The sequence below is a fragment of the Oryctolagus cuniculus genome, chromosome 17 (genome assembly GCF_051225735.1).
Source record: "Oryctolagus cuniculus isolate XC-2025 breed Fujian yellow rabbit chromosome 17, ASM5122573v1, whole genome shotgun sequence".
NCBI classification, from domain to species: domain Eukaryota; kingdom Metazoa; phylum Chordata; class Mammalia; order Lagomorpha; family Leporidae; genus Oryctolagus; species Oryctolagus cuniculus.
Window position 1 is genome coordinate 54,289,938 of NC_142883.1, and position 24,789 is coordinate 54,314,726.

At 49.8% G+C, this 24,789-nt stretch overlaps 1 protein-coding gene across 4 annotated transcripts in view; it reads right to left on the minus strand.

Annotated features, from left to right (window-relative positions):
• The window catches only part of GAS7 (growth arrest specific 7), a 247,581-nt gene that overhangs the window by 128,274 nt on the left and 94,518 nt on the right, over positions 1–24,789 (minus strand). The window contains exon 2 of one of the 4 annotated variants that reach the window (XM_051824489.3): positions 12,382–12,467. The exons of the other annotated variants lie outside the window; for them this stretch is intronic. The gene's annotated coding sequence lies outside the window, so the exon portion shown is untranslated. The remainder of the gene's footprint in view (positions 1–12,381; positions 12,468–24,789) is intronic. 4 annotated transcript variants of the gene reach the window in all.

A 24,789-nucleotide genomic window follows, 5' to 3' on the forward strand; every position in this document is an offset into this window, starting at 1 on the left:
CCTCCCCCAGGAGTGCTATACTAACATTAGCTGATCTCAGTCCCCTCCCCAAATGCCTCTTTGCAGGCTCCTGTGGGCAGCCAGGGGTTCTTGCACAGTGCGGGTGAGGCCTGCAGCAGCTGGAGCACCTGAAGAAAGGGTGGGGTGCTCACGAGGCCTTGTCCAGCCTCTGCAGATACCAGGGAGCACACAGCCAGGACATCCTCTACAGCACAGGCAACCCCTGCCCTGCCCTGTGCTCCCACCTGATGCCTGGGTTTCCCAGAGAGGGTCAAGAAGGGAGAGCAGGGGCCAGTGCTTTGGCGTAGTAGGCTAAGCCTCTGCCTGCAGTGCTGGCATCCCATATGGGTGCCGGTTCATGTGCTGGCTGCTCCTCTTCCAATCCAGCTCCCTGCTTTTGGCCCTGGGGAAAGCCGTAGAAGATGTCCCAAGTGCTTGGGCCCCAGCCCCGACATGGGAGACCTAGAAGAAGCTCCCGGCTCCTGATCAGCCCAGCTTGGGCCGTTGAGGCCATTTGGGGAGTGAACCAGCGAATGGGAGACCTCTCTCTCTGTCTGTAACTCTACGTCTCAAATAAATAAATATTAAAAGAACGGAGAGTGGAAGGTGACTTGGGTGGTTTGATGGGGTTTCCCAACAGAAACATCCAGGCAAGACCTGCTAATACCATTTGCTTGTCACTTAGACAAAAGGAGGGCACAGTGACCTCCATCAAAGTGATGGACAGAGTGGCTGCCACGGAGACCAGGTGAGAGGAGGGGTGACAGTGCTGAGTTCTGACGCCAGGCATACAAGGTGCAGTCCACAGTGTCCCCGTGTCCTGCTCCCCAGGAGAGTCCTGCAACCCCACTCTCTACCCAGCACAGCGAGGCACTTCCTGAACTTCTCTGCTGGAAGGACCCACCATGTTCTCCCAAAGCCATCACCTCCGCTGCAAAGCCTGGAACACCAGCTCGAGGAAGCCGTGACACAAGTCTGACGTTCTCTGGGACTTGGAGTGCCTGTGTCAACACCTCTGCCACACAGCACACCGTGCATCTGCTCACTCGCCAGCCGATGCTTGCCATGGGTCTGCTACATGGCAGACACCCTTCTAGACTCTGCCATCTCGGCGTAAGCAATTAACAGGGGCCTTGCGCACAGGGACCTTCGGTTCAGTTAGGAGAGAATTACGCAGCCACGCCCTAAACATGGGCATGCCTGCTCTCATTCAGCCTTCACCTCTGAGCTGGGGGTCACCTTGGCAATTAAGACATTTACGTCCTGCACTGGGCTAACTGGGTTCATGACCTGACTCCTGTTTCCTGCAGGTTCAGGCTCAGGGAGGCAGCAGCAGTGGCTCAAGCAGTCGGGTCCCTGCCACCCACATGGGAAACCTGGCTTGAATTCCCAGCTCCTGGCTTTGGGAGGAGCTTTGGCCTGGTCCAGACCTGGCCATTGTGGATGCTTGCATAGTGAACCAATGGATGGGGAACTCGGTCTCCCTCTCCTCTGGCCCACTCCAAATCTTTTTAAAAATGTCACATCAGCGTTTGAGATGGATCCCTTGAAATCATCATGTCTGTTGCACAGAGAACAAAATCCAGGCTCCTATAGTCCAGTAGCTTGTCAAGGGGTGGGCACGCACTTACAGCTAATAAAATCGACACCAGGATGGGAACACGGGTGGTCCAGAGGCACGGTCAGGATGAGGATCTTGCCCGAGTTCACACTGTTAATGAGAGCAGACACTGAGAGCTATGCCCTGTGTATCTGGCCCTAGAGCTCTTAGCACAACTCCTCTAGTCTGAGCTGGCCTCCCTGGCAGCTTCCTGGCCACCATCCAGAACCACTTAACCACCGGCCACCCTTCCTGGCCACAGGCCTCCCTTAGGGCACCCTGGCCCAGGGCTCCCACCAGCCAGGGGCAGCGAAGCGGCAGAGGAAGAACTTCTCATCCATACTGATGCCATAAATAAGAGTGTCAAATTGTTAAGTCAACAACAGGAGTCCCTGTGTACTTACTCCTCATGTAGGATCTCTGTCCTTAATATGTTGTCCAACGTGAATTAATGCGATAACTAGTACTCAAACAGTTTTTTACACTTGTGTTCTGTGTGGGTGCAAACTGATGAAATCTTTACTTAATATATACTAAATCGATCTTCTGTATATGAAGATAACTGAAAAGGAATCTTGATGTGAATGGAATGGGAGAGGGAGCAGGGAAAAAAAAAAAAGAACTTCTCATCCAGCCACAGTAGTCTCTTTACTGCTTCAACACCCCTCTAAAGAGTCACTCCATCCCCAAAGACTGTCTCCAAAAAGAGCCCCGTTGCAGCAAGAGGACTCTCACCCCCACTTCCCTTCCCCGCCCGATCCAACATCAGTCATGTAAATGCCAACCTCACGGTCAGACACGAGGCCTCAACGGCAGCAGCCACCGCTGCTACAGCTTCCTGGCCCTGTCGCTACTCAGCTCCCTGCCTTCCGGGACCCTCCGGAGGAACCTCACCATCCCCTGGGAGCCCTGACCCGTGCGGTTTCTGAGCCAGCAGCTGGGGCAGAGGGGCAGTCCCACAGCATGATCTGGCATTTCTGAGCACACCTCGAGGAACTGAGGATCTAAGGAAAACACTGCGGGCTCCCAAGGTGGCGCAGCCTCTGGAACCCTCAGCCAGAACCAGCTCGGGGCATCTCTGGTCCGTGCATGCCTGCCTGGCAGTCACACCTGCCCCTGGTGAGGGGGCCCTGGTTTCCCTCTGCAAACCTCTCTTCCCCATTCCCCATTCTCAGTTGCTTTTTTCTTATTCTTACTTTTTTTTTTTTTAAGAGGCAGAGAGACAGACAGACAGAAATGCCCAAACAGCTGGGACTGGACCAGGCCAAAGCTGGAAGTTGGGAACTCAGTCTCCCATATGGGCAGCAGGAACCTAACCACTTGAGCCATCACCTGCTGCTTCCCAGGTCTGCATTAGCAGGAAGCTGGAGTCAGGAGCCAGAGCTGGGAACTGAACCCAGGTACTCCAATGAAGGACACAGGCAATCTAACTGGCATGCTAACCCCTAGGCCAAATGCTGACTCCCTTCCCAAACCTTTTAAGCTGTTCTGTAAAAAGCACAGTGACATCATATCACACTCCAAGGAAGCACCCCCCACACACAACATCTGCACACACACCATATACTCTTGCTGGGCCAGCTCTTCCCAGAAGTGTCACTAACCCTGACACACCCCTGCCCTCTGTCTGACTCTAGGAGATCTTGGGCTGGGGGGAGCCCTGGTCTCCTCCTGTGACCTGAAGACAAAGACAGGCTGTGTTGGGGATCCCCAAGACAACCGCCAAGTATACTGACCCAACAGGAGGACTCCCAGGACTTGGCATATATCTGTGCCCTGGTTAATACTTATTAGGGCAAAAGGATACTGATTAAAATCAGTGAAGGGCCCCGGTCCCAGAGGTGAAGTCCCAAGGACACCAGGTTCATGTTCCAGGAGTCTACTCCTAGTGGAGCCATACAGGATATGCCAAGTTCACCCGGCAATGAGTCGTGACTGCAGGTGTAGGATGCGTTCCATCAGGGAAGCTCATTAGAACTCAGCGTTCAGGGTGCTTTCTGGGACCAAGTGCTTTCTGCCCAGCATATAGCTAAACAGCAGACTCCCAGAAGAGAGACAGTTTAGCATCAACCATTACGATTCATACCAACAGTTTAGGGAAGCGCATCACTTATCATTTAGAGAGGAATAGCCAACTTCCCAGACACTACCAAGGGCTAACACCTCAAGTGGGCCTCTCCTTGGTAGGCAGTCTCAGGCCTGCCATGTTAACTCTCAGCATTAGGAGGGGTCTCGCCAGCTGTGTGGCCCATCCAATGTCAAAATCCTGCCACGAGGGGCTGGCACTGTGGCGCAGCAGGTTAACGCCCTGGCCTGAAGGGCCGGCATCCCATATGGACGCCAGTTTGAGTCCCGGCTGCTCCTCTTCCTATCCAGCTCTCTGCTATGGCCTGGGAAAACAGTAGAAGGTGGCCCAAGTCCTTGGGCCCCTGCACCCATGTGGGAGACCTGGAAGAAGCTCCTGGCTCCTGGCTCCGGCTGTTGTGGCCATCTGGGGAGTGAACCATCGGAAGGAAGACCTCTCTCTCTCTCTCTGCCTCTCCTCTCTCTGTGTAAATATGACTTTCAAATAAAAAATAAATCTTAAAAAAAAAATCCTGCCACCAGAACCCAGACAAGCTCTGAAACACTTGGGCTGATGGACAGCTTATTCCCTACCCCACGGTTGGCCTGGGCTCCCTGCTAGCCTTGAACACCAGTTTCTGCGCTCAACAGCTCATGTCTAGGAGCAGCTCCTATAATAACCAACACCACTTACTATGACTATGTCGGGCACACCCAAGAGCTCATTTAATATTAATAATAATGTTTTACAATAGAGTCAACAACAGCTAGACACATGAAGTGACTTGCCCCAGGTCACACTATTAATAGGCTTGAACTGGGGTCCATTTGATCCTACAGTCAAAGACTCACACCCAGACGCTCCTGGGGCCTACCTTTCACTGACTGCCATTATCCAATAGAATTTCCAGGATACTCACTTACTTGTCTCTCTTGTTTACTGATATTTTTAGCTGACATTACTAATATTTTTAGTCGACTCTTTTTTTCGTTTAAAAAATGTGCTGAACAGGAAATTCTACAATCATCTCTGGATGGAAAATTGCTAACAGTTTCCAGAAATCTACAGTAACCATAAAAATAACCACAAAACAGGGCCGGCACTGTGGCATAGCAGGTTAAGTCACATCTGCAGTGCTGGCATCCCATGTGGGAGCCAGTTCGAGTCCCGGCTGCTCCACCTCTGATCCAGCTCTCTTTTAATGCTCCTGGGAAAGCAGTGGAAGATGGCCCAAGTGCTTGGGCCCCTGAACCCATGTGGGAGACCTGGTAGAAGCTCCTGGCTTCGGATCCACTCAGCTCCAGCTGTTGTGGCCATTTGGGGAGTGGACCAGTAGATGGAAGATCTCTCCCCCTCTCCCTCTGTAACTCTGCCTTTCAAAATAACCAACCCAGAAAACAGGCCACAGGGACAAGTGACCTGAGTCACTGGTTGGGATGCCTGTGTCTCATATGGAAGCACTTGGGATTTGTGTCCTGCCTCTGCTTACAATCCAGCTCCCTGCTAATTCACACTCTGGGAGGCAGCAGATAAGAACTCAAGTACTTGTGTCCCTGCCACACATGTAGAAGACACAGATAAAGTTCCTGGCTCCTGGCTTTGCATTGACCCAGCCCCAGATGTTGCAGGCATTTGGGGAGGGAACGAGCAGATGGAAGATAGTTCTCTGTCTCTCTCTCTCCCTACCTTTCTCCCTCCCTCTCTGATTTTGCTGTACAAATAAATAAATAAGTGAATCTTTAAGCAAAAACAAAACAAAACAAAACAAAACAAACACAACACAAAACAAAACAAAACAAAAAAACAGGTCCTGGTATTCAGACCTAGCTGGATTCTGCTACCTGCTGAGCCTACTCTCCAAAGCACCACCCAGAACTTTCATCTCCAATGCAAAGCAAAGCACAGGGACAGCAATGTGGGAGGAATACCCTTCTCTTGGGCTGATCCATTAGTACTGGATGTCCTGCCTAAGCACCATCTAAATTGATCTCATCACAGCGTTTCAGGGGATGCTGCACCACACCACAGGCCCTATACTACCTGCCCTGCCTGGCTCACTGGCCCCAGCAGCAAACTCAGCTTCCTGTGTCCCCCTGCCTCCATGTCCAGCCCTGAGCTTTGTCCTGCCCCACTCACTCTCATCTGCTTCCCAGTTTTGGGATCCCCAGCATGGATCAACTGCCCCAGCCTCCCCTCCTATGCCCAGCCTGGCTCTCTGTTTCCATGGGCTGTGCTCAGCTTACCAGGTTACAGGCTCAGTCTTGTAAGGAGAAAACAGCAGCAAAGACATCCCTTCTGGGGCCGGCACTGTGGCCCAGTGCCTTAAGCCACTGCCTGTGACCCAGCATCCCATGAGTGCCGGTTCGAGTCCCAGCTGCTCCACTTCCGATCCAGCTCCCTGCTAATGTGCCTGGGAAAGCAGTGGAAGATGGCCCAAGTGCTTAGGTTCCGACACCCATGTGGGAGACCTGGATGGAGTTTCAAGCTCCTGGTTTTGGCTTTGGCCTGGCCCAGGTCTGGCTGTTGTGGCCATTTGGGGGGTGAACTAGCAGATGGAAGATACCCCCCCCATAACTCTGCCTTTCAAATAAATCTTGAAAAAAAAAAAAAGACCACAGAGAGAAAATAGTAACTTTAAATGTTAAAATAATAATAATAATAATAAAGACATCACCTCTCCTACCCCACTGAAATCCAGTGGAGGCTTGGGAGAGAGGAGTGGAGGCAGGGCGGCTGAGATGTAATCTATAGGTAAGGGTCAGAGAGGGGATCGAGTCTCCAGAAGTCATCAGTCAGAAGTCCTCCATGCCTCTCAGAACCAGAGGCTAACTCCCAGATGCCCACCCCTCCTCTGGCCTGGCACCTGCCTGGCCCAAACACGAACTCTGAGAGGAACCACCTAACCGGGTCGGAGGGCCCCACCCAGAAGTCACCCTGCGTGCTCTTCCCCACCCACAGACTGGGGAGGCACGGAAGAACCCCGAGCAGAGAAGGCCAGTGGGGTGCCCGGCAGTTCCGGCTTATGAGGCAAACAGACCCGGGTTTCGGGCCTGGCCGCACCATGCCCCTGGCCAGTGGCTTTTCATATGTAAGAAACTGAGACCAGGGGGCCAGCACTGTGGCCAGTGGGTTGGCTCCCTGGCCTGAGGTGCCAGCATCCCGTGTGGGCACTGGTTCTAGTCCTGGCTGCTCTACTTCCAATCCAGCTCTCTGCTATGGCCTGGAAAAGCAGTGGAAGATGGCCCAAGTCCTTGGGCACCTGCACCCACGTGGGAGACCCAGAGGAAGCCTCTGGCTCCTGGCTTCGGATCGGTGCAGCTCCTGCCATTGTGGCCAATTCTCTCTCTCTCTGCCTCTTCTCTCTCTGTGTGGCTCTGACTTTCAAATAAATAAAATGGATCTTTAAAGAAAAAAAAAAAAAAAAAGAAACGGAGACCCAAATCATACACAGCACAGAGGGTAGCTGGCAGGTAATGTGAGTCACCCAGGGTCTGTGTCTTTATAGGGCTGGTTCTGGGTCTGAGGTCAAGGACAGATACAGCAAACGGCAGGAAGAAGATGAGTTCAGGCAACCACCGTAGCAGAGAACGGCCGGCCACGTGGAGCCCCGCCCCCTCAGAGCTACCGTCAGACACGCAAGGGCTTACCTCGCAGAACAGAGGCCCAAACTGGATTGTGGGCCGAATCCAGGCCTTCTAAATATCTGACTTAGTCGCCAACATTAAACAAACAAATAAGAACCAAGAAAGGTGCCACGAGAAAAGTTAACATTGCAACAGCCTCTTGAAAAATCAGAAGGCCATTGTGTGTAGACGTTTGGCGCAGCAGCTAAGAGGCCATGTGGGATGCCTGCAGCCCATATCAGAGTCCCTGGGTTTGAGTCCCAGCTCTGCATCTTCCTACGGAACAACCAGGCAGCAGGCTGGTCCCCATGTGGGACAAACAGGTGGAGCTCCAGGCTCTTGGCTTCAGCTTGGCACAGCCCTGGCTGTTACAGGCATTTCAGGAGTGAATTAGCAAACAGATGATCTCCCTCCCTCTCTTTCTCTCTCTCTCTCTCTGCATGTATCTTTCAAACAAATTGAATGAATTTAATTAAAAATGTTAAAAATCAGGAAGGCCACACTGAAGTCACTCTGGACAAAGAAAAACACTGCCACCTTCCCTGCCCTTCTCTTGTGCAGTGGTTTCTGACCACCTGAGGGCACATTCCCGAGAATGTTCTCAACCCCACAGCCAGGGTCTCGGGACTGCAGATGGCTGCTTCCTAAGCTTGTGAGGTCCTCCTCCTCCTCTTCTTCCTCCTCCTTTATAAAATCTGTTAGAGAGACAGAGAACCCCCACCTGTTGGTTCACTCCCCACATGTCCACAAAATGCCAGGGCTGTGCCATACCGAAGCTGGGAGATGGGAACAGAAGCCTACACACACTTCAGCCATCACCTGCTGCCTCCCAGGGTGTGTGTTAGCAGGAAGCTGGAATCAGAAGCTGGAGCCAGATATTGAACCCAGGCACTCTGATGTGGGATGCATGTGTCTGAGCATCTTAACCATGAGGCCAAATGTTCACCCTATTGGAGAGCAAGTCTACTGTGCAGCAAACAGAATGGCTCTGAAGTCAGCTTGGCCTAGAACAAGCACCTCCATCCGCCCCACTCAGCACTGTTACCTGCCTGGCTCCCATGCCACCTGTGAGTAAGGAAGGCTGGGGCCCCAAAATACACGCCGAGCACACAGACCACTTCACCACCGCTCATGCATCTCTGACCCCTCCCAGCCTCCTCCCAAGGCTGCCCACCCTGGGAACAGAAGAACAAAATCTGCAGTGCCCGTGGAGAGGACCCGAGACAGGCTCCCCATGCCCACGGCCAGGGGCCAGTGAGCAGCAGCAACAGAGTTTCTCGCTTTCCTGCTGCCGAAGAGGTTCTCCTGGCTTAAAATACACTTTGAGAAAAACCCTGGAGCCAGACCACAGCCTCAGAAAGTCCAGCTTCCACTGCCTGCTGGGAAAGTGATCTTAGGCACGAACCCGCACTGACCCTCAGGGGCCCGCCTTAGGGTAAAGGCTAGGATAACCAAGGCCAAGGAGCAGATCACTGGTCAGCATGGGTTCTGAGATGTGACAGGGGAGAGGCTGGGCAGAGGGAAGGGCCAGGGTTGGTCAGTGTCCGCCTGGCGGCAGGATTGATGTGTGAGTGGCTTCTCTGTGGTAGGGCCATTTTCTCACTGGCTTTGTACTATTTCTCTAAAGACTGGGCATTGAAAAGAAGCAAGGGGCCTTGTGGCGCTCTGGGCCGTGTCATCAGCCTCAGTGTCCAGGGCTAGGCTGCCACTGCCTTCTGCCCCGCCCAGCACAGGGAGCTCAAGGGGAGCAGAAGAGGTGGCCCCTCCCCAGTGGGGGACCAGAGTGACAGCAAGACACCAGCTTGCCAGGACGAGGCAAGCACCTGGGATGTTGGTGGCACAAATGCACGGTGGGGCCGGAGAACAGTGACAAGTGACATGTCAATCATAAAGACGAGGGAGACCCAGATGGAGTTCCAGGTCCTGGCTTCAGCCTGCCCCAGTCCAGGCTGTTGTGGGCATTTGGAGAGTGAATCGGCACAGATTCTCTCTTTCTCTCCCTCCCATCCTCCTTCCCTCTGTCGCTTTGAAATAAAACTAATAACTAAATAATTTTTAAGTCTTCCTGTAGCCATTGAGTCTGCCAGAGTAACGTTTCAGGGTTTATTTGTTTGCCTATTTATATCGTTCATCACGCTTATGCAAACTATCGTTGGGCACCTACTGTATGTCAGGCACCAAGAATACGCAGCTCAGTGACTCAGCCTGATCCTGGTTAGAGCTTCCTTTCTGGGGAGAGAGTGGGAGATGGCACACTGGCAGCGTCCTGGATATGGCCGCAGGGCTGAGAGGGAAAGCCATGGAGCTGGGAGAGCAGTGAATTCAGACCCCCCCCCCCCCCCACACACACACACTGTGCTGCCGGGGATCCGCTTTCTGTCTTCCAGAACCTTCTCCTCTCTTTCCTTTTCTGCTCTCTTCTGTCTTGCTTTCCCCTGGACTGACTGCATTTTCTTCATTCCCTTGGCCCCACAAAGCTGGCACTTACAGACTCCATTTCTACCTCTTAGGTGGTCACGCTGACATTTTCAACAAGGACACCTCATGTGCAGCATGAAGTTGATCAATAGCTCTTCTCCTCTCTGGAAAATACAAAACCCCAGGGTGAGGCTTTCACATCCATCTCGTCTCTCCTCCCTCGGAGGTGCTGGCAGCTTGAACCAGCTGAAAGAGCTATTTGCCCACAATTCCTGGAACTGCCTGGCTATTTCTTAATCTCCTGCTTATGACAGTTTTTCAGAAAAAAAAATAATTTCCAAATTGACTCAAGAGGAAATAGAAAACCTGAATAGATCCATAGCCTTCAAAGGAATTGATTCGGTGGTCTAAAAATCTATCTTAGAAAACAGCAATGGTTCTGTGTGGTTTTGCTGCTAAGTGTTCTCAGATCTTTAAGGAAAAGTCAGCTCAGATACCATCTCTTCCAAAAATAGACAGGAAAGCAACTCTGTTCATAATAAACATCCTAGACCCACTTCAAAGAAGAACGGTACAAGAAGAAAGGAATTAAGAGCTAGCTACCTCCGAGCTTCACCTAGGGCATAAGTGTAAACACTCTAAATAAACACTGGCAAATCTTGGAAACGCAGGCATATTCACACACCAGAAAACTTACTCGTTACTCACCGCATTAGAAGATAATAAGAAAAAAGAAACAAACAATCTATAGGCAGAAAAGCACCCGGCAAAACTCATTACCCATTTGTGACTGAAAACTCCTAGCAAACTAGGACTAAACGAGAATTTTCTTAGTCTAATAAATCACAACTACCAAAAATTAAGATAGGAGTGGCCTTTGTCACCACAGTTAAGAGGTCAGTTGAGACAACAGCATCCCTCATCAGAGGACGTCGGTTGGAGTCTGGCTCTGCTCCCGGTTTCAGTTGCCCGCTAACATACACCATGGGAGGTAGCAGGTGAGGGCACAAGTATTTGGGTCCCTGCTACTCCTATGGGAGACCTGGATTAAATTCCTGGCTCCTAGCAGTGGATGGGAGGTGTCTGTGTGTATGTGTTTGTCTATCTGTCACAAATAAAAAAAAATAAATAATTTGTTAAAAACTCAAATGTTATACTTAATGGAAAATACTGGAAGCTTTTCTGAATAAGTCAGGAATAAGACAAGGCCATTCACTATCACAATTTCTTTTCAGTATCGTACTGGAAATTCCACAATACAGTAAAGCAATAAAAAGAAATTTGAAATACAAGGACTGCAAATGAAGAACCTGCTGATATCCTCATACAATATAATTGCCTACCCTCAAAATCCAAGAAATTCTACAAAGTACCAGAACGGATGAGCCTGTTCAAGACCAATTTATAAAAATGAACAGTATTCCCATGCAGCACAATAATCAGGAAATATAACAAATACTTCTGGCTTAAATGGCTGATAGAAAACAGATTGTTTATCTCCATGCTTTTCTGAAAGCCCATTAAAAGTGACTGGGGGGAAAAAAACTAGGTACAAAGCCACAAAGAGAAAAATAAAATGAAGTAAAAGTTGACAACAAATGAGACACATCAACGAAATCTGAGACAATGGAAAACAAATGGATAAATGGAAATGACTTGGCATAGAGGAGGAAATTGGAACCTCTATGCCTTAGGAGGGAAGGAGATAATGACGAGAAGGAAGCCGACTTATAATACAGAACCTCAGAGGGTCCCAGGACTGCTCTCAGGCACAAGGTATCTAGTAAGTGCAGGTTTGAAAAGGAGGTAGCGGGTGGGCGTTAAGCCTAGTGGTCAGGACACCCACATCCCATGTCAGAGTCCCTGGGGAGAGTCTCAGCTCTACTCCCGATTCCAGCTTTCTGCTAACAGACACCCTGGAAGCCAGCAGTGCTGCCCCAAATAGTTGGGTCCCTGTCACCCACATAGAGACCTGAACTGAGCTCCTGGCTCCCAGCTTTGGCCTGATCCAGCCCTGGCCATTTTGGGCACTTAGGAAGTAAAGCTGTGAATGGCAGTGCTCTCTCCATCTCTCTATCTCTGTGTGTGTGTGTGTGTGTGTGTGTGTGTGTGTCTCACTCTCTCTGCCTCTCAATAAATAACTTGTATGAAAGCAATCATGGAACTGTACAGAAAGGGGTCAGTGCTATAGTGTGGCAGGTTAAAATCCTGGTCTGCAACGCCAGCATACCATATGGGCGCCGGTTCAAGACCCAGCTGCTCCACTTCCGATCCAGCTCTCTGTTATGGCCTGGGAAAGCAGGAGACGATGGCCCAAGTGCTTGGGCCCCTGCACCAGTGGGAGACCAGGAAGAAGCTCCTGGCTCCTGGCTTTGGATTGGCTCAGCTCTGGCTGTTGCGAGCATTTCGGAGTGAACCAGCGGATGAAGACCTCTCTTTCTCTGCCACTCTGTAACTCTCCCTTTCAAATAAATAAATAAACCTTAAAAAAAAAAAGAAAGAAACTGTATAGAAATACATTCAAGACACCCGAGATGCAGCTTGTTTCTTAATAAGAGGCTCAATACTACCAAGGAATCTTTTGCCCCAAATTAATCTCAACACACAGAGCCATTTCAACAAAATCCCAAGAGAGAGTTGCTCATGGAACTCAAGGAGCTGGTCCCAGAACTCACAGGAAACAGTGAAGGGCCAGGAATATGCAGCACAATTTCAGAGAAGAGTGAGGGCTTTTCCCATCAGCAGCAGAGAGTCAGACTTCCTAGAAAACCAGAAAAATTAAAACAGTGAGCAGTTGCATAGACAAACAGATGAACGGAGCAGAAGAAGTCCAGAAACAGAATCCAAAGTCACAAAAACATAGGGCAAAGGGGGCCTTCAAGTCAGTAGCAGAGGACAAATTGAAAAATAATAATAATGGGATGACTGGCCTCTCAATTAGAAAAAGAATACAACTCAACCCCTGGCTTTCAGCAAGCGATAAAGGCAAATTACAGAGAGATCACAGCTCTACATGTCACACGCCACGCTCTTAAAAGAAATAGTTTAGATCATCTTATGACTTCAGCATAAGAAAAGATTTCTTAGATAAGACATGAAGCACAACTGCACGGACAGATCTGATTAGATTACTGTGAAGGCTACTGCATGGCAAAATATATCATTAAAACTGACAAGAGAAAGCAACGATGAAAACACAGCACGATAGAAAAATGAGCAAGGTGTGCACAGGAAACTCAGGGAAGAGAAAATCCAAAGAGCCAGACATGACAATGCACGCAACCTCACTAGCAATGAAGGAAATGCAAATCCAAGTCCAAGGTGCAGGATTTCACACCCTCACATGGCAAAAATAAGTCTGAACGTGCTGCCAAGGCTGATGGAAATTCTGAAACTCTGTGGGTGGCAGTATGGATTTGCAAAACCTCTTGGAAACAATTTGGCTCTATTTAGCGAACATCCAGATGTATGTTCTCCAACCCAGATATTCTAACTCTGGGTTATCGAGCCCTGAGGGAACTTTCCACTCACTCAAGGACACTAAGAGATAGGCACAGGATAAATAATGCAGTGCTTCTTGTAATACCTTAAACTATCTGCCAACACGGGTAAGTGTGGAAGCTGCACAGGCTAGAAACCTATGCAGCAGTGAAAAGGAACTACATAAATCAACATAGATAAACCTCAAACACACAAAAAAGGGAACCGCAAAAGGATAAATACATGCACCTTTCACCTACGTTTCAAAACACACAAGACAGTACTCAATACTATTTATTCTGGATATATGCATATGAATAAAAAGTAAAAACACGGGCATTGTGGCACAGTGAGCTACACTGCCACTTGAGTGCCAGCATCTCTTATCAGATTGCTGCTTTGAGTCCTGGCTGCTCTGCTTCCAGTGCAGCTTCCTGCTAGTGCACTTGGGAAGGCACCAGAGGATGGCCCAAGTACCTGAGTCTTGCCACCCAGGTGGGAGATCTGGATGGAGCTCCTGGATCCTGGTTTGAGCCTGACCCAGGTCTGTTTCTACTGTTGTGGCTACTTTGGAAGTAAACCAGCAGATGGAAGCTCTCTCTCTCTCTCTCTCCAGCAGATGGGAGATCTCTGTGTGTGTGTGTATCTGTGTGTGTGTGTCTGTGTCTGTGTGTATCTGTCTGTCTGTCTCATTCTCCCTCTCTCAGTAGCTCTGCCTTTCAAATAAATAAATAAATCTTAGGGAGGGAAGAAAATTTAAAACATGCTCACAGAAAACACATTTCAACTGCAAAACAGTGGTTACCTCCAGGGAGAGGAGAAAGGGAACAGAATTAGGGGAACATGCCAGGATTTTTAATACCAAGTAATGTGTTATTTCTGACTAGCATTTGGCAAATGGTAATACTTGTCAAATCCAGAGACGGTAATAAGCACATGAAAAATGCTCACCATCATCAATCTTCAGGGAAATTCAAGATAAAAGCACAATGAGAAACTACTTCATACTCCCCAGAATAGCTAAAAATAATTGTTTAATGTTGGCAAGGAGGTCGAACAATTGGAAGTTCCTACCTGGCTATGAGTGATGAAGCAAGATCATTAGTAAACAGTTTTGCCACTACTTATAAAGTGAAACATACACTTACCATATGATCCAGCCATGTCACTCCTAGGTATTGGTGCCAGAGAAAGGAAAATAAGTCCGAAAGATTTGTACACAAATGTTCACAGCAGATTTATTCATAATAGCTAAAACCTGGAAAGGACCCAAATGTTCATCATTGACAAATGGATACGTGAATTGCAGTAAATTCAACAAATGGAATTCCACTGCGCATTAAAAAGGAATGAGCCACTGGCACAAAGATAGGGCTGGATTGTAGACATCGTGCTGCGTAAAAGAAGCCAGACTGAAGAACACATACAGCATGACCCCTTCCTCTGGGATTCAAGAGTAGGCAGAGCTCATCTACAGAGCAGCACTCAGATCAGAGGTGACCTCGAGAGAGGAGAGAAACTGATTGTGGAGGTCAAGAGAGAACTTTGTGGGCAGACGTCTTAAACAGCTGCCCCTCCAAATCCATCCGTGGGTCCAATCAACCAGGAATGGAAAATCCTTGGGAAAAAAATTGCATCCGCACAGAGCATGCACAGACCTCTTTTGTCTTGTCATTCTTCCCTAAACAATACAGTGTAACAACGACTGACCTAGCATTTACATTGTGTTAGGTATTATAAATAATCTAGAGAGGATTTAAAGTCTATGGAGAAATGGCATGGGTTACATGAAGCATTATATTGTTTTATACAAGGGATTGAGCATCTGAAGATTTCCCAGGGCGTGTCCTGGAAACAGGCCCCCACAGACAGCAAGGGACAACTGTGCAGTGCCTGACTGAAGTGTTGGTTACAAAGGTGTACACATTTGCCCAGCTGCTGACCTGTGCACATTTATTTTACAATAAATGGCAGCTCAAGTACAGTTGATCTTAAAGATATGGATGGCAGGGGCTGGTGCTGTGGCGCAGTGGGTTAATGCCCTGGCCTGCAGTACCAGCATCCCATATGGGTGCCGGTTCAAGACCCGGCGGCTCCACTTCCTTCCAGCTCTCTGCTATGGCCTGGGAAAGCAGTAGAAGATGGCCCAAGTCCCTAGGCCCCTGCACCCATGTGGAAGACCCAGAAGAAGCTCCTGGCTCCTGGCTTCAGATCGGCACAACTCTGGACATTGTGACCATCTGGGGAGTGAACCAGCAGATGGCAGACCTCTCTCTCTCTCTGCTTCTCCTCTCTCTGTGTAACTCTGACTTTCAAATAAATAAATCTTTAAAAAAAAGATATGGATGGCAGACATATTCATTATAATTTGTGACTTTTCATAGATGCAAATATTTTATGACAAGTTACATGGAGTTTTAAACTATTTGGTTCTTAATTATCTATATGGTGGGCAGAAAGTTTTAGAGAGAATGAAAAACTAAGGTGGCCCATAATGTGAACTGATTTCCTCCCAGTGAGCTGTCTGCTTTCATGGAGCAGTCCTAGACTGAAGGACCATCTCATTCAAATCCCTCACGTTCAGAAAAGAAGCCCAGAGGCATTCATCCAAGATCACAGTGGCAGAGGCACACTGTTCTAGCTGTCCAGCCTTCATTCCCCATATCTTCAGAACACCCCATTCCTTGTGTGGGGAACAAGCACTCCCCTACTGGACACTTGCTCTGTGAGGCTACCCATGCAGGTGCCAGCCTTCCCACCTTTAACCCAAAGAGGGTGCAGGGGGCTCCTTTCTCCTTTCCAGACTTTGGGTGTGCAAGCAACGCCTGCCTCTGGATGCTGATTCCGTAAATCACAGGTGACAGATGCGTGGAGCTCATCCACCCCAACCAGCACACCTGATGGTATCATGACTGTTCCTGTGACTCCTCCTTCCTGGCCTCACCCAGACAAGCACCTTGGTTTCTATCTGTATTCAGGAGGTTTTGCCAGCCTCCTGCCCATTCTATGAGGCTCCAATGACTCTACAGTAAATGTAATATCTCTGCTATAGATCTTGTTTGCACCGGCCAGAATCCATTTCCCATGCTGGCAACCCTGTGTGACACATCACCCCACCAGCCCCAGGAAGACCAGGCCCATGGCCCAGAGTTCTGAGTTGTACAGAAGCATCCCTGGATGCACCAGCCACCCAGCCAATTTCTCAAGATCCTCCACTTCCCACCTTTGTCCCCCAGGACTGCTGGGACGCAGAGTGAAAGAGAAACAGCTAGAGGCTAGCATTGTGGCGTAGCAGGTTAAGCAGCTGCCTGCAGCATCCTATATGGGTGCTGGTTCAAGTCCTGGCTGCTCCACTTCCAATCAAGCCTCTGCTAATGCTCCTGGAAAAGCAGTGGAGGATGGCCCAAGTGTTTGGGCCCCTGTTCCCATGTGGGAGACCCAGAAGAAGCTCCCAGCTCTTTGGTCTGGCCCAGCCCTGACCATTGCAGCCATCTGGGGAGTGAACCAGTAGATGGGAGACCTCCCTCTCTCTCTGTTGTTAACTCTTTCAAAAAAAAATAAATAAATCCTGAAAGAAAGAAAGAAAGAAAGAAAGAAAGAAAGAAAGAAAGAAAGAAAGAAAGAAAGAAAGAAAGAAAGAAAACTATCTCTTAATGAGTGAAGTGCCAAGCACTGTGACCCATTTAGCTTAGCCCTTCCCACAGCCTGCTAACATGGTGATTACTCCAAACTACCTACGAGGCCACTGAAGCTAAAGAAGAAAGATATTTTCCCAAGGTGACAGGGCTCCTATGTGGCAGAGCTGGAATTCGAGCTGAACCTGTCCTAACACCAGAAACCCAGCTCTGACACCTCCCCTTGCTACTGCCTCACCTCAAGAAACTAGCTGGACACTCAGACTTCAAATTAGGCAGCACGGGCATAGCTAGATGCTGGCCACACCTTCCCAGTAGCAAGGTGGCTGGGGGTTGCCAACTGCATGCACTGGGCCAGGCCACCCACTCAGGCAAGAGCGACAATGGCTAAGGTGACAGAGAACAGAGGTGAGGACCAGTCTAAATGACGTGGGAAGCCTCCCCACCCCAGAGCTGTGGAAGTGAATTCGCACTGCTTTGAGACGAAGAAACGTTCCTGTTCCCATGGCAACAGAGCATGCTCGCCGTTGTTCATACCTGTAACCAAGTGACTCACACTTCTGGCATCGCAGGAGCCCAGTCCAAAGCCCTTAGTTCATCAGCCTGGAATGTGTGTGCTGATTGTATCTGGCAAGATAGCTGGGGTCTGTGTGTGCCCCCTCGGAGACTGTGAGAGCCAGGGGTGCCTGGTCACCTTTGTTCTCACACGACTTTCCCAATACCTGGCTCAGAGCCCATCACGGATGTAGTGGAAGGAAGCTTAGTTCTCTAAATAGGTGAAGAGCCAAGGCCAAGTGTTGGGTAAGGAATTAAACATGGCACAGAAAGGGACTGATTTTAGTTGGTACACACCTAAAACAATGGGAAATGCTGGGGGGTGGAGAACTTGGATTTCAGACCAAAGCTCTTTCATAAACCCTGAAAGGTGGCACATGGAAGAATCAATCTTGCCAGACCCCACCATGGGTCAGGTATAACCTCACACCCATGTGGTCAGTCATACACATTTCTAGATAGGACGACCAGGAGTCCTGGAAGGACACTACACAGCCACTATCTCATGGGAACATAATAAGGTCTGTTCAAGCCCCACAGAGAGCAGAGGTGGGTGCAGTGAGAGCTACAGCGGCAATGGCAAAGCTACCCCAGGGTCCCCTCAGCTCAGAAGTTGAGGATCCCATCAGAGCAACCTGGAAGACTAGCCGAGCGCCTCTGTCAATTTACCAGAGGAACTCCGCTGGGTACCCGCAAATACTGCCAAGGGCCCAACAAAACCCAAGGCTTAGAGGAAATGTTTGGTTTTCTCTCTCAGCAAAGGGAAAACTTGCCCTTCCCAGCAAAGCTCTGCAATGCATGGAAAAACCCCAAAAATCCACCAACCAGAGGAGGAGATGCAAGGCCTGGAGCATCTCCACCTGGCTGGGTTTCAGAGTGAGGTCGGTCGGTCTCCCCCAAGACAGCTCCACACACAACATAGGAAAGCACATCACCTGTGGTCAGCTGTGCAGGCACCCTGCCCCCAAAGATGGCATCAGTGATGGAGACCGGGGTCAGGATCTTTTGAGGGGCACGCGATCCACACCTCCACAGTAGCACTTGTCAGCTTTTCTGACCTCTGATCACACAGAAGGGGAAGCAGTGCTGAACGCCCAGGCCCTTCTTGGTTCTAAAAAATCCACGGGTCTGTAAGGATCTCCAACAAAACTAGTAATGGAAACTCATCAGTGGGATAGGTATGTGTGGGAGAGCCAGGAGGAGATCCTGAGACAGCCACGTGCCGGGAGAAGAGACGCCAGCAGGCACGGCACACCTCTCACCTCAGATGCAGCCCACAGCCAAGTGTGTACAGGCGGAGCCTCCCTTGTGGGAAAGGCTTGAGATCAAAGTATTTTGGGGGCTGGCGCTGTGGCGTAGCGGGTAAAGCTGCTGCCTGCTGTGCCGGCATCCCATATGTGTGCCGGTTCGAGTCCCAGCTGCTCCACTTCTGATCCAGCTCTCTGCTATGGCCTGGGAAAGCAGTAGAAGATGGTCCAAATCCTTGGGCCCCTGCATCCACATAGGAGACCCAGAAGAAGCTCCTGGCTCCTGGCTTCAGACCAGCCCAGCATTTGGCCAATGCAGCCAATTGGGGAGTGAACCAGCGGATGGAAGACCTCTCTCTCTCTCTCTGCCTCTACTTCTCTCTGCCTCTCCTTCTATGTTACTCTGACTTTCAAATAAATAAATAAATCTTTTTTAAAAAAAAGTATTTTGGCTTTCAGATAATTTTTGGATTCTCAAATATTTGCATATACATAATGAGATCTCTCAGGGATGGCACCCAGCCTTAACAGGAAATTTGTTTATGTTACAGCTCCACCTTAAACAACACAGCCTTAAGTGCAATCTTATACAACATTGTCAACAATTCTGTGCAGGAAACAAAGTTCCATGGTGTGGAATTTTCTACTTGTGACGTCCTGTCGGTACTCAAACTCCCAGGTTTTGGAGCTTTTTGGATTACAGATTTTTGCTTTGGGACATTCAAGCCTGCAAAAGTGGAGGAGGGGCATTTGGCGTGGTGTTTAGAAGGCCGCTTGGGACGACAACATCCCATATCAAAGGAGCCTGGGTTTGAGCCCAGTCCACTCCCAATTCCAGCTTCCCGCTAATCTGCACCCTAGGAGGCAGCCTGTGATGGCTCAAGTACCTGGGTTCCTTGCCACCTATGTGAACTCAGACTGAGTTCCAGACTCTTGGCTTCAGCTTGGTCCAGCCCTGGCTGCTATAGGCCATTTGAGGAGTGAACCAGTGGAAGGAAAATCTATCTGTGTCTGTCTCTCTGTCTTTCAAATAAATACAAACTTTGTGAAGTAGGAGGAAGGGACCGTGGCCTGCTTTTAAAAACATGTGGATGGATAGATTAGGGAGCCAGCATAGCTGTCTATCTGTTTGGGGTTTCAATTAGGGGTTGGCAGGGTGGTTTTAGAAGAGATGGAGTGGTAGGTGTTGTGGCATAGTGGCGCATCCCATAGGGGTGCTGGTTCAAGTCCTGGCTGCTCCATTTCTGATCCAGCTCCCTGCTAATGTGCCTGGAAAGACAGAGGAAGATGGTCCAAGTGCTTGGGCCTCTGCCACCCTCATGGGAGACCCAGATGGAGTTCCAGGCTATTGGTTTCAACCTGGCCCAGCCCTGGCTTTTGCAGTCATTTAGAGAGCCATATGGAAGATTCCCTCTCTCTCTCTCTCCCTCCCCCCAACTTTGCCTTTCAAATAAATAGATACATGCTTTAAAAAAAAAAAAAAAAAAGACCACAGGCAGCCTGACTGTGGACCGTGGGTGACCAATCCTCTTGCTTCTGACATTTCCATTCTCTGAGCTCCTAATCTGAAGCAATGAGGGGACCCAAGCTTCCCAACATTGAAGTTCCTTGGCCACGCTTTCACTCACATTAAACTTGTGCAGGCCCAGGCTGGAGGGCGACCCCACGCGGCACTAATTGCCAAGCATCGTTTTATGAGGCTCGGCCAGGTGATGTGAATGGATTCAAGGTGGATCCTCACGGACCCGGTGTCTCTAACAAGGAAATAAAATATCTGTAATTACACAGGGCCCGTTGCCATGCTGCCCAATTTCTGGAGCGACCGCTTCCCAGGCTGGAAGACAAGGCAGGGTGCAGTGTGGACACGGAGCCCAGGAAAGGAGTTGAAGTTCGCTGGGAGGAGGGGGCAGCTGTGGGAGAACCAGAGCTTGTCTGAGATGATGAGGATCAGGAACGTGAACCGCTGGAGCTTCCCATGCGATGTCTTGCCTAATCCAGCCACCCAGCATGCAAAATCAGATAAAGAAAAAATAACCGTAGGAAAAAGTAAGAGGGAGTCTGTGTGAGGTGGAGACCTCTTCAGTGAGAGTGAGCCTTTGATTTCCATGGAGCCTTGCAGCCAACACAAAAAGCATCCTCAAGATGAACTAAGCCTGGTGGGTGTTGTGGTGCAGAGGGTGAAGCTGCTGACGGAGACACCTGCATCCCACACGGGAGTGCCTGGTTCAAGTCCCGCCTACTCCCTGCTTCCGATCCAGCTTCCTGCCAATGTCCCTGTCACTCTGCATTCAAATTTTTAAAAAAAATCAAAAAGAGAGAAAACATAATAAGTGTGTTTTAGAAGAAAAGATCAACTAAGCCCACGCAGCCATTCCTGCCCTCCAAAGGGCAGCTCCCTCCAAAGCGTTCCTAGAAAGAGAGCCCACAGCAAAGAAATGTCTTCGGAGACCAGGACTTCCACAGAGCTGTTTATTTAAACCCTCAGTTGGAACTAAGATCTTAAGCAGCGCTCCCTGGGTATCTGTTTCTGGCTGTAGTTCCTACAACCGCAGTTGTCCGCTCAGAGCAGGAAAAAGAAGAAGAGGAGACAGATCCCATGTAGGGAGAAAGGTCTTTGACAGGACCCAGTAGACAGTATGAGTTCATATGCGGGAACTTCAAAAAATTCCTAAGAAACGGGATGAAAAGCATGGGCTTATTTTGGTGCACACAGCTTGCCTCCAAAAACCAGGACAGCCGAAGTCGCCAGGCGTGTCAACCGGGTGAAGCTCCCACGGGCACAAGTGCAAGTGCTGAGCCGTGGCCTCCACCAGGCTGCTTTGTTTTTCAAGTTCTTACAAATGCATGATCTCAGAGCTGTAAGAACCCATGTGGACTCCATGCCCTCGTTTGAATCTGCAAGTGGACACAGCAGGCACACACTCAACAACTTCTGTACTCCCTTCATGAAGATCAGAGGGTGGAAGTAAAAAAAAAAAAAAGTACCATTGGGAGTTCCTTCCTCTTGTCCAACAGACCCTTGGGGGAGAGGGGGCCTTGAATCCCCCAGCCACCCTTATGTCCCTGTAAGCTGCTCTCTCTCTCTTCTCCCAGAAGAACTCTTGAGGGTGCTGGGGCAGTCAGGGCAGGTGGAATGAAGAAGAGTCTGGGTGGAGGAGGAGGGATGCACTGGGTGGGAGTAGCTGTCTGGTGCCTCCTCCCCCACGCCCTCCTGCCATGACCACCCAGGGCTAGTCTGGCCAGGAAAGCAGGAGGCAGCTTCCTTGGTGGATGCTAAACCAACCTTCTAACCACACTCCCCACAAAGCCCAAGAACATGGACTTGCCCACTGATGACTTCTTCTGCCTAGATATTTACTACATGGTCAGCCCATACCATGAGCCTAATGGGAAGAAACCAAGCAGGAAAGAAGCCTTTGTTCACCAGAAATGGACCAGCCCTTCTTGTCCCATGGCTAACAGGGTAGGGGGCGTGAATAAGGTAGGATTATACGATTTCCAGGCATGAAGATTATAGGAAAGGTATGACAGGTATAATAATAGGAGGTACAGGGTCCAGGTATAGGTATGACAGGTGTAACACGAGGTACAGGGTCAGCTCAGGGCCGTGGAAGCCATGCACATCCCCCGGGGCCCGGCACTCTCCTTTCCTCCCTCTGGAATACAGCTAATTAAACCCTGTGAAGAGAAGCACAGTGGCAGCTGCGAATGTGGCGGTGAGAGACCAGTACCTACAGCCTTTCCTCCCGCTTCTGAAGTGCCTGCTGGATGGGATGAGCTCTCCTGGAAGCCCCTTCCAGCAAGGCAGCACTGAGTCATCAGAGAATGTGGGGGAGGTGGGGACACGCCCATCCAACCCCTCCCTCCACCGCACCCCTGTTTACCAAACAGAGCCTGCCCCACCAGCCCGGTGCAACACGCCTGCCCGCCCGGGATGCATTCCCGTGGAGCTCCCTAGAACAGGTTCCACATGGCCCCGCCAGGCTTCCTCCATAAATGCTGAAGCTGGCAGCTTTGCCTGCAGCTGGGCGCAGCCCAAGAAGGCAAGGATTTTGTCATCCTTTCTGGCCCATGAAAAACTTAAATATGGTCACAGCCTTAAGTGGTCTGACGGAGGCTGTTTCCACTGTCCTGGGGGTGGCTTTGGCTGATGTCAGTTTCCTACCCTTGTACTGAGGGCATGCTGATGTTGGTGGGAGTGAAAAACAAATTGTGTTTCTTAACTGTTTCTCCAATGTATTTCAGGTTTTTTTTTTTTTTTTGGACATCCAATACAATGGAAAAAGACACATCCCAGGGAGGGCACAAGGCCGTTAAGATGCAAACGCATCTACAGATGCAACACGTGATGTGGAAAAGGAAGTTGAACATCTGTGGTTTCTGAAAAGTCAATCACCCAACTGAGCCTGCCCTGGGGTACGCTCTGCCCCGTAATTCTCCCCAAAGCTATGGTCTCACCAACTCAATACACTCCTGAGACTAAGAGCCTGAGAAGAGAAATCCCCTGCAAACTCACCGAGGACTGTGTCAGCTTCTCTTTCCTACCCAACACACAACAGAGGCAGCCTAGGGTCAGGACTCCTACTTCTCCCTGGGCAGGAAGAATATTCTTTGTTTAGTGGTCTTGCTCTTTAGAGACCAGAAATGGAAAGAGATAAGAGAACGCTGAAAGCCATCTATTCTCCTTGTTAGAAGTTCTAACGGCCCAGAGGGAAGAATGGAAACGTTGGGTTAAAAGAAGACTTGGTGGAGTTATCCACGTTTAATGAACAGTTGAAATGAGTGACTTACATGGCTCCATGCAACCTTGACATTTTGTGGTGGGTTTCATTTTATTTCTAGCCCAATCTGAAACACTATGTCCTATTTAGCACAGATGATCAAAACCTTATTGCCTAATCCTAAAAAGAGCAGTCTACACCTGCCTGCCTCGGCGTCCTCACCAACTTTCTCCCTTCCTAACGTGGACACGAGCCACAAATACAGACGCCACAGCCCACAGACGTTTTCTCAGTCCTTGTTCCCATGGGTCTCCTTGCAGCTTTTGCTTTGATACCTGGGGACTTTTCCATCGACTTCTGCGACACCAACCATTCCACTTCCCGCCTTGCCTAAGAGGTGGACCAGATCTCTCTAACTGGGGCAGATGCGGTACAACGGGCTAAGCTGCATCCCGACACAGAGCACCTCATTCAAGTCCATGCTTCTGATCCAGCTTCCTGCTAATGTGCCTAGGCCCAAATGGGTCCCTGCCACACACGCAGGAGAGCCAGATGGAGTGCCTGGCTCCTAGTTTTAGTTTGATTCAACCCCAGCTGCTGCTATCACTTGTAAGGTGAACCAGCAGATGCAAGATCTCTCTCCCTCTCTCCCTCTCTCCCTCCCTCTCTCTCTCTCCCCTCCTCTTCTTTTTCTCTGTCACTTCAGATACAATACATAAATCTTAAAAACAAAAAGAATCTCTTGAATCCCATCCAGGCAAATGTCAAGGATTCCGACACTCTCACCTCACCAGTTACGTTTTCAATGAAATCCCTTCTCTTCCTTCAGGAACCAAATTGTGATTTTCCTTGGATACCACCTTTGCTCCCTTCCAAGCCCAGGTAGTGAAGACAGGGCTGATCCTGCCTCCCAACCACATCACCCCAGGCTCTGGGTGGGATCTTTCTGTTTCCTTTCCTTTTCTTTTTAAAGGATCCTTCTAAGGAGGTGGCTATACTAGAACATGACACCAATACAGAGAAAAGCAAAGCCAAGAGATGCAAACTCCAGATGACACTGCCTTTACCTCCTCTGTTAGTTGTTGTTGTTTTTTTTTTTTTTTTTACAGGCAGAGTGGACAGTGAGAGAAAGAGAGAAAGAGAGAAAGGTCTTCCTTTACCGTTGGTTCACCCTCCAATGGCCGCCGCGGCCGGCGCACCGCGCTGATCCAAAGGCAGGAGCCAGGTGCTTATCCTGGTCTCCCATGGGGTGCAGGGCCCAAGCACTTGGGCCATCCTCCACTGCACTCCCGGGCCACAGCAGAGAGCTGGCCTGGAAGAGGGGCAACCGAGACAGAATCCGGCGCCCTGACCGGGACTAGAACCCGGTGTGTCGGCGCCGCTAGGCAGAGGATTAGCCTATTGAGCCGCAGCGCCGGCCTCCTCTGTTAGTTTTTTATTGCTGC